Here is an 11,055-nt window from a genome sequence, read left to right on the forward strand (position 1 = left end):
TAACAACCGGTGAGATCTAATATTTTTACGAATATAAGTCTGAGTTGGGAGAGTTTCCTGATTACATGTGGCTTGATTTCGAGATTGATCGTAATGCCTTGACCATTAACATCATGGTCTAGAAAATTGGACTTCGTTCAACAGAAATTCTCACTCGGAGAATTTGGTGTAGAGTTGCTCTTTTCTCAAAAGTTCGAGCTTAAGATGGTGATGTTGTTCGTTTTCCTTCTTTACTTGAATAAGTTAAGATGTCATCTATAAATACGATAACAGATTAGTCTATATGAATTTGCATACGCGGTTTAGGAGGTTCATGAATACGGACGGAGTCCCAAATAAATCAAACGGTACTAAGAGAGATTTACAACTAACGTTGCGAGTTCGGAAATGGCTTAGGAGACATCGTCTCTCTTAACCCCCAATTGGTGATAACCGGAACGGAGGTCGATTTGGAACATACGGGATTCGTGCAAAAAAATCATGAGGTCATGGATGCGAGGGAGAGGGTATCGGTTTCCAACCGAAAATTTCTTAGTTCACAATAATCTATACATAAATGTAGGGCAACAATTTCTCCGCAATGAATAGGTTTTGAGTTCCTTAGTTCTATTGGTGTCGAGTTCAATTTCTTAACGTATATCCTCCGATAATATTTATAGGCACACAATATTTTTCCGTTGGTCGCTTAAATCGTCTAAGTAGTATCTGGGGGAAAGAGGTGGAATATAAAGAGCACGAGTCAAATCCTTGGTTATAAAACATCTAACGGTACTCGAATCGAATAAGTATGAAATATACGGTTTGTTGTGAAGAAACGTACCCGTGACTAGTCCATCATCGTCTCGGGCATCCTAGGTGTCGATGTTGTAAGTTCAACGGCGCGCGTTGGTTTTTGCTTTATTCTTTGGACATTCATTCCTAAAATGACCCGGTTGGCCACATTTGTAGCAAATACTCGGCTTTGGTGCGTCAGGCCCCTTTTGAGTGACGGGGGCGGTACTTCCACAATACTTGGCAATATGACCACTACCTTGGCACCGATGGCAAATTAGCTTGCCACATTCACCAAAATGATGCTTGTGGCATTTGTTGCAAAAAGGTCGTGTCCCGGCATAACTTTTCTTGCCGACGGGGGTGAGAGGTTCCTTGGAAAAGTTGTTGTTGTAGTTACTCGATTGGGGGGCTTCCCATTTTCTTTTGTTGTCACCCGACTCATCCTCGGCTTTAGGTGCCGGCACTTCAATCTCGTCTACCGTTTCGATCAATTGACGGGCCATATTCAGGGCCTCTTGGTGATTACTGGGTTTGGATGACATTACTCCTTGTTTGATGCTCTTGGGAAGACCATCCATGTAAAGTTCAACCCTTAGAGGTTCGGGGGTCACGAGGTTTGGGCACATCAAGGATAGCTCAGAAAATCGTTGATTATATGCCTTTAGGTCATTCCCGACCGCTTTTAAAGTTCTTAGTTCGTGTTCGAGCTTACGGGTCTCTTCGCGCGGGAAGTATTCGGTGATCATCTTTTTCTTTAAGTCGGCCCATGAGAGTGTGTGGGCTTCATCGATACCCACCGACAGCACATACGTATTCCACCATGTGAGGGCGATACCGGCAAAAGTGTGGGTGGAATATTTGACTTTGTTTTGGTCCCGACAACCGCTTATGCTAAAAACGGCTTCTGTTTGCTCAAACCATCGGGTGAGCACAACCGGTCCTCCGGTCCCATCGAAGGTGTGAGGTTTGCACCCCATGAAAGTTTTGTAGGAGCAACCCTCGTTTGAATTACCGGCTCCATGGTTGTTGTGGTTGTGGTTGTTATTGATGTCGGAGGAGATACTAGCCATAGCCGCACCTATGGCGGTGGCTATCATGCGTTGAAAAGCTTGTTCGGAAGTTTCATTACGTGGTCCGCGACGGGGAAGCATTGTTCCTTCAAGACACAAGAATATCGTTGATTAGTATTCTCAATAATACTAATCATGATAGGGAATGATGATGTAGAGAAAATTTTCCTTGACTCGCCTTAAATTCTTTATGTCATAATGTCGGAACGTCCATGTGAATCACCGTAATATAATCCCGGAAATTTTATTACCCTGATTCTCATGTGCATTTACCATTACTTCATAAAGTCAAGGTGGCGCATCAACAAAATTTATCAACTTAAGATTAAGATCGAATACGAGTTAGATATGATAGAAGAGTTCGAGTATAAATGCACAATTAGTCAAGTAATCCCTACTTCAGTCTATATGCCGGTTGTAGTCTAGATTCACCTATGTACCCTATGACTCGGGGTGGACACAAATGAACTCTAAATCCCTACAACCAAGGCTCTGATACCACTTGTAACGACCCCGACAAATCGTCAAGTGACGGCGTCGGCTACGTGGGTCTCATTACCTGATTATAAGTCTTTAAGATAACGTTTGACCAAAATATGTCGCCTTCATTTCAAAATAAAGATTGTTTCAAAGTTTACAAGAATTGTTCAACCAAAAGTTAAGTTACAACGTTATAAGTACGATTGAAATCTAGGCGACACGGTTTAAAGTAAAGTCAAAAGACGCTCCATGAAATGCATGTATACTCGACATCGGACGCAAGTATCAAATAGTGAGCGGAAGCATGTATCACATATCGTGCAAGACCTGAGAAAAACATAGAAATCTGTCAACGAAAACGTTGGTGAAATCATAGGTTTAGTAAGTATTAAGCGTTGTTTTTGAACCACAAGATTTTGTATTTCCATAACGTAGATTATCCAAATCATTTGCATTCCAAAAGTGTTGTTATACGCGAGCACTCAATTATCAAAACTTAACCAACGTTACCCCATCACACAGTGCTAGAACCCACACTAAAACACAAAAATATATTTCATCCGCATAACAGTAGCGAACCGTCCGAATGAGGGTTTGTTAAACCCGTATGGCCACACAATATAAGTTCTCGCTTACACCCTGCAAGTGTAACTAATGATAATCGAATTGAGGCATTTTTGTTCTAACTCGCACGTGGAATGTTTGTTTTCACACTTGTGTTCAAAACATAAAAGTAAGTAGTACAAGATGTAACAAAGTATATGTTTTCTCAGCCCACGATTTAAAAGTATAAAAGTTGTTGAAAAGGTGGGACTATGATCTCACCTCGAGTGCACGAGTATAAAGGTACTTCAACAAGTAAACGTGTGCATGAAAGTTGCTTAGCCTTGACCTAAACAAGTAAGTTATATCAATTAACCGGTTACGACACAAGGTCGGGTGAAATGTGTTCAATTAGTCCTATGGCTCGTTACGACTCGATTAAGTATAGCATGTGAATCACGTTGTCAAGTTTCATACAAGAAACAAGTATAAAAGCATGTTAGAATGATTGTATAAAAGTTTGGTTAAGTTTGACTAAAAGTCAAACTTGGTCAAAGTCAACGAAAAAGTCAACGCGTTCGGGTCGGGTCCCGAACTATTTTTCTATGCTAATTATTCATATATAAGTACATTAGAACAAGTTTCATGTGAATCGGAGGTCGGTAGCTAGTCAAACATTTCACGTGAAATGGGACAAAGAGGTCAGAATCTGACCAGGCCAATCCGCGCGCCGCGCGGGGATGGGGCGCGCCGCGCCACCATCTGGGCAGAGAATTCTGGTCAGTTTTTCAAAGTATGCACGAACCAAAACCTTTTCCAACCCAACTCTTGACCCGCAAACACTTATAATGCCTATCATATATCGTTGGAAAGGTATTTTGACGAGGAATACAACTAAGCACATTTCATCAATCAAACTTCCACTTACAACAACCAAAAACCGTAATTAAACATTCATAATCAAAGTTCAAGTTCCAAAAACGCATTTTATGATTCGGGCAACCAATTTACATGTATGTTATGCCGTTTCGAAGGTAATCAAACACACATTGCAACAAAACACTTAACAACAATATCTCATAGCATTTGACGCATCAAAAGTTCATGTAAAGCTCATCAAACCCTAATCCAAGTTCACAAAATCATTAATCATGTTCTTGGAGTTTCCTTAATCAACCTATACATCAAAACGAAGCTAATGATACTAGTAACACTTTTAAAACATGCACTTTAACAATCTAACAACATTTGATCATCCAAAATCAAGGATTTAGCAAGAAATTTTCATATTGAACTAGTTACACCAAAAACAACAAATCGAGCAAGTAAATCATATATTCATGCTAGACACGAGCCATAGACACTAACTAACACCATTTCAAATCAAAAACACGAATTTAGAGAAATCTAGAGTTTTAGAAATGTTACCCAAACGAGATGAAGTTGGTATCAAATTGTAGAGGATGAAGAGAGGATTCCAAATATGTAATTTGTTTTGTTGTAAGCCTCCTAGATCGAATTTAGATGATGAATGATTGAATTGGGTGTTTGTGTGTGTGTTCTTGCTAGAGAGAAAGAGAGAGAGGTGGAGGTGATTGAATGGTGGTGATTGGGGTGGACTAGTTGACCTAGTCAACTAGTTTGCCCCGTGTCAATTTTAGTCCCTCGAGTTTAGAAGCGGGTGCGGGATTTAACCGATCGAATATTTTTAAAACGCAAGTTAACGAGAGGTGTTATAATTAAATGACGGAATTATTATGAACGTTAGTTAACGAAAGATACCAAATTAAATGACGAAAGATATTATAAATAAAAAAAAAGACGGTGTTAAAATAAATTTAACGGAAAAACGCGGGATGTTACAAGGGATTCTTAGTTAATTAAGGAAATGTTTGTTCGAACACATAAAGGATTGGACCGTTAGGATAACCGAACGTGTTCATGGAAGTCAGCTTGACTTGGCAATGGTGTTCTTTATGGTTGAACTCTTTTTAAGAGTCTAACTATCTTTTAAAACCAATCATTAACGAACGCATTGTGACCCATCACGTCTCTCGGATGTGGAAAACCATGTATTCTATTATACTTAAGAAAGTTTAGACCATTTCGGAATGTTAATACGTCACCCAACTGAGTTGCTCAATTGGAAGAGCCGTCTGAACGTGTATGCCTGTTGTCAGACTGTACGAGCGTCAGGGGTAAAGTACGTTGCTGTATATTCAGAATCTTCAAGCCTAGCACATTACCCAGTGACATGTCTTATGACAGGGGCGTTTAGGACTAGTGTAGTAAATACAAGGTCACTGATTATCCATGATCCAACATTCCATAATACCGGCAAAGTAACTGATGAAATTATAGCATGCACTTGTTTTAGCCTTATCTGAATTACAAATTTTATCGTATTTACTTTACTTTACTTTAATCTAGAAAACCCAAAATTAGGTAATCACCAACTACTCCCGCACTTTATAATTATCTTAAGATTTAGATATAGGTTCGATTCTACTGATATCTCAAAAATACGACTCTAGGTCATACTTCCCTTACTCATAATAAGGAGTAGTACGATTTAAGCCCCGCTAAATATAAATTTAAAACAAGTGTCCCTCCCTCTTGGTGGCCGGCCCTGACGCGCCGCGACCTAACGACATCTCACAAAATAAAACCGTCCGTTTCGGTCATATCAAGAGGGATACGAGTTTTTGGCGCCGCTGCCGGGGAACTGGTATCAGACAATACTGCTCTCTATCAAACTCATTCGCAAACATTTAAGTGGTGTCTAAGAAATACATTTATACACGGACTTGGTTGTTGGATTTTCCGAACAGTCTCCAATTATATTGGAACCAAAAGGATCCTGCCTCTCCGTAGTCAGCCTGGCCACTTGGTTTGTTGAATAGTTCGTGCGAAGCTCTGTTATCGAAATACCAGGGAATCAGTAGCAAGAACCAAAAACATGTCTATAATTAGAATAATTATAATACCTTAGCCTAGAATACCTTAGACTACTTTAGAATAAGATTGCCCTAGATTACCTTAGATTACTTTAGATTAGCTTACCTTAGATTAAATTAGGAACTTAGGTTATCTGTATAAAAATTAAAACAACAAAAAGAGGCATACCGAGTGTATGACTTAAACCCGATCTAGACTAGGGCCGTTGTTATCCGTACCTGGTCCAGACGCCATAATCTCTAAAGCATGCAAGGAAGTACCAATCAGAAATCGAATGGCATTACGCGTTACTTTAGCAGAAAACACTAAACCCTCGATTGAAGGTTGAGGAGGACCGATCAGATTTCCAGAGATTCAAGGACACTCATTTGAGTTAAAACATCACATCATCCAGCTCATTCAGAATAGCTGTCAGTTTCATGGATTACCGAATGACGATCCTAATTCTCACCTTGATAAATTTATATCTCTTTCGAACTCCTACAAGCAGCCAGGGATATGACAAGATATAGTCCGGCTATACTTGTTCCCCTATTCTCTCACTCATCATGCTCAAACCTGGTTCGAAGGACTGGAAAAAGATTCTATCACGTCATGGACGGAGATGGCTACTAAATTCCTAATCAAATATTTCCTTCCTTCTAAACAAACCAAGCTGAAGAATGACATCATTAACTTCAAACAAAGTTATGATGAATCTTTTTACACTGCATGGGAGCGATTCAAAATCCTGCTGAAGAAATGCCCTAATCACCAGCTAGAACAGTTAGCCTAAATATGTACCTTCTACAATGGTCTTACGGTAAATCATAGGACAACGATTGATGCAGCAGCTCAAGGGAATCTGATGAACCAAACTTCAGACGAAGCATGGGAGTTGCTCGAGAACATGACAATGCATCATCATGACTGGAACAGTGGTGAAACAACTTCATCATCTGCCCCACTCTCTACACTCAACAATCAAATGGAGGCTATTAAATCCCTCACAGATAAGATGGAATCTCTTGCTAAACAACTCGGAGAATTGAAGACGCAGCCGCAGCAGGTCAACCAAGCTCAGGCTTGTGTAAATTGTACCAACCCGCAACCCACTGAAGAATATCAAGTTGAGTACGAAAACCCCGACGGTTCGGTCTGTTACGTTCAATACCCAGCTCATCCACCAAATCCCGGATTCAATCAACAACCTAGGGTTAATCAATTTCAGCGAAGCAATCAACCTTTTCCCTATCGCTATCCACCTTACCCAGCCCAACAATCTCAATTGACCTACGATCAACCACTTCCACTCACTGGTACCCCAGTTGAGGAAAATTCCCCTACCACCCAGATTACGAAAGCAACTAACCCCACTCTCGGAGCTGATGATCAGTTGACTCAGTTCATTCAAGGACAACAACAGCTAAATCAGAGAACTGCAGCCAGGCAAGATCAGACGGAGATACTAATGAGAAACCAATTAGCTCTGCTCAAAAGCCTGGAAACACAGCTCGGACAGTTATCACAACACCTTGAAACCCGACCGCATGGAAGATTTCCAAGTAATACTATCCAAAATCCCCACATAGAAGAAGCAAAACAAATGGATTCCATAATCTCAGAGGAAGAACCACGGAGAAGGTCAGCCAGACTTAAGAACAAATCAACATATACTCAGAAGCTGACACCGAAAACTCCAGTTCGTGTGCCCTATCCTGGAAGGCTACAAGAAGAACCATCCAAGCATGAATCCTTCAAACTTAATGGAAGATTCCTGGACACTATGTCCAAAGTCCCCAACCAGAAGAGATACATCCGAAGGCTTCTCTCTACAAAGGAGAGGATACCAGACTCTAAAAAAATTCCACTGAGTGAAGAATGCTCTGCATTACTCAGGAACTCTCTACCACAGAAGCTAGGAGATACGAGCCGATTCATTTTTCCGTGTTCAATCTACCAATCTGGAACCATTCATGCGCTAGCAGATTTAGGAGCAAGTATCAACCTAATCCCCTACTCTCTCTACAAGAGATTAGAGTTAGGAGACTTGTCACCAACTGAAATGATAATCCAACTTGCCGATCATACAATTCGATATCCTAAGGGCATAGTTGAGAACATCTTGGTGAAAGTCGACAAATTCTTGTATCCTACGGATTTCGTAGTAATGGATATCAAGGAAGACCTACACACACCAATTGTGTTAGGAAGACCTTTCATGAATACGGCTAGGACTGTCATTGATGTGTACAATCAAACATTGATCTTACAATCACATGGGGAGAGCGTTACCTTCAAACTTGACCGACCAACCGATCTTTCTGGACAGGCAGAGATGTTTGCTATTTCCATCAGACGGATCACTTCCGATGACGAGTCTTCACCACCAGCTGATGATATCGAGATGGGTGTCGAATCACAGTCTGTAGTTGACCCAGAAATGGAAGAAGAGGATCCCAGCAAAGAAATATAGGAAGAGGAGGAATCTGAAGAGGAAGAGGAAATGGAAGACGTAAAAGAAACTGCGACAATACCTGCTCCAAGCATTGAGCGTCATGAAGAAATAATGAGGTTTAAGACGGCAGATCACAGTTTAATCATTCGCTTCAAGAAGAAGACCGACAAGGTTGAGGTCAAGGATGTAGAAATTGATCCTGCAAGTATCAAACTGGAGAATCAGAATACTGAAGAAACTCGTTCATCAGGCACATCCTCAGAAGAACAATACACCGATGATGATGAGGTAGAGCAACATGAAGACATTCTGAATAACTCACACTCTCCAACCGAACCAGATCAAAGGGAGCCGGACTCTTCTTCAGATCGGATTCCGGTTATATCTACACACGCAGACATGATAACTTTCATCAATGATACCGATGAATTTGAAGATATTCTCAAAGCCATCCGAAAATCAACCATTGATTTTTCACTACGCTTAACAGAACGAATTATGGGTATCCGAGAAGAACACAACCTCTATCTCCGAAGAGAAGACAATGATGTTGAAATCCTAGAAGAACGCATTCAAGACTTTATCAATTCTCTTCACGATCATATCTACCAAGAAGAAAGGCAACGAGAGCACAATTCAGTGGTTCGCACTATTCTTGAGACAAGATTCTGTCGAGATCAGAAGATCATTTACTCGAAGGTCTAAAATGCCTTAGCAGGATCTGCACTTCCGTTCTCACGAAACCAACGAGCATTACTGACTCTCATCCGAAAGCATATGGATCTTTCCACCGGACGCTCGACTTATCAATATGATTTGCAAATGATCGAGGATATTCACAGCTTTCTCGCTCTCTTGGAAAGAGATAATTTCGAAAGCACACCAGATAGACTAGTGATTTACGTAACAATTGATCACCATGCTGATCTGATTATCAAAGAGTTACGAGACGCTGTTACGGAGGAAGTAAGGCGAAACAATCCGTTCTCTCATCTTGAACTAGATCGAGTCAACATTGCTACCTATGTTACGAAGCAGATATCACGTATTTTCCACGAATCCACAGATCCTAGTTTCACATTTAAAGCTGGATGTCGGGAGATATACTCAAAGGCGGTGACATTAATGCTCGGATCAGGATTGTTGTTCATTTCTTTTCAGCTTCATCTTTTAACAAATCTGTGCAAAGCTACAGACTCTTATTGTGGAGATCACCATTCCAAAGACTTCGAGATTCTAAAGATACAGTTTCTAACATTATTTGAAGACCTCCAAAATGAGCATCCCATCAGAGAAACAATCACCACCAGTACTGCCTCTATGATTGACATTTATGGGTCAACCAGCAGAACCGTGGATCATATTCTCATCGGACTTCAAGACTTATCAAGAGCCGAAACTGCGCACTACTTATCGTTCAGAAAATCTTCAAGAGAAGTACCAGATCTTCTACCACTATTGGTCCGGCACTTTCTCAGGATTTACCCGCCAAGACTCACATTCCCTCGAGAAGACCAAGATCACAACCATCAGCGAGGAATGTTTGCTTTTTAGAGCATCACTACGGTCGAGCCAACGACCTTAAACAAAAGAGCTTCTCGGGAGGCAACCCGTGCAATAAAGTAGAGTAGAAGAATAAAGGATGACAAGTGAGCCAATAAAAGACGCAACGATTGGAAGCCAGCCGCATCTGCTAGGGGTATTTCTTTCTTTTCGCTACAAGCACAAGATTCAAACTGTGAAGCCCTGTACAAAACCATCGTGTACGGATCGTCAACAACAGGATCATTACAAGGTCAAACACTATATGCTGTTTGAAAACCAGTTTTGCATTCATGAAAAGATAGCATTTTACAAAAGATAATGTGCTTGCTATGAATAGAAGCGTTTACACAAGTATGTGACCCAAAGGTCGTTACAAAGCCATTGTTTGAAAATAACGTAAGTTACGAATGCAACATAAAAGTTCCATGATTGAGACATCTCTAAGTAATGCAGCGGAAATCTAACACAGCAGGTCCGTAACAGCAAGTCTATAACAGCAAGTTTATAACACCAAGGCAGCAAGTGTAATAGCGGAAGCAACAACGTCTAAGCACCTGAGAAATACATGCTTAAAAAGTCACAACGAATGTTGGTGAGCTATAGTTTGTCTGTAATCAGTAATGTAATGTAGGCCACGAGAATTCAGTGCTTCAAACCAGCATTTCAAATCAGTATTTCAAATCAGTATTTCAAATCAGTATGATAAAGTATATGCTTATCCGTGGGCACCCGGTAACTAACTTAACGTAATATTACCCCCTAAAAGTACACTTGGAGAGTGCGTAAGTTTACGAAGTATTAAACATTCGTTAAATGCTAGCGCGACTAGCCCGAGTGGGGATGTCAAACCCTATGGATCCATATCTAAGATTCGCGTTCACCGGTTCAAAGACCAATGACTAAACGTTACCGAGCTAAGGGGAAAGTTTATGCCGTTGTATAACCCACACATATATAAAGTTTAAGTACTCGTGCCTAGTATGTAAAACGTAAAATGCACATGTATTCTCAGTCCTAAAATAATTAAAGTAAAAAGGGATGCTATAACTCACAGTGAATAAGCAGTAAAAGTCGTCACGAAAGTGTGCAAGTAGTAAGTCGGTCCGAAAGGTCTTCAACCTAAGTCAAAGGTTACTAGGTCAGTAGGTTGTCCTCATAAGTTCTAATAGTGCATAAAATAAGTTTAAGTGTCATCATCATCATCATTAATCATCGTAAAAGCTAAGTAAGTTTAACAAGTATAGAGGT

At 40.5% G+C, this 11,055-nt stretch overlaps 1 non-coding gene across 1 annotated transcript; it reads right to left on the reverse strand.

Annotated features, from left to right (window-relative positions):
- Window positions 1-6,477: 6,477 nt before the first annotated feature.
- LOC139894962 (small nucleolar RNA R71) lies at window positions 6,478-6,584 on the reverse strand. Its single transcript, XR_011775435.1, has one exon. It is a non-coding gene; the product is annotated as a small nucleolar RNA R71 (small nucleolar RNA).
- Between the last annotated feature and the right edge of the window lie 4,471 nt (window positions 6,585-11,055).

The sequence above is a fragment of the Rutidosis leptorrhynchoides genome, chromosome 2 (assembly GCF_046630445.1).
Source record: "Rutidosis leptorrhynchoides isolate AG116_Rl617_1_P2 chromosome 2, CSIRO_AGI_Rlap_v1, whole genome shotgun sequence".
In the NCBI taxonomy this organism is placed as follows: domain Eukaryota; kingdom Viridiplantae; phylum Streptophyta; class Magnoliopsida; order Asterales; family Asteraceae; genus Rutidosis; species Rutidosis leptorrhynchoides.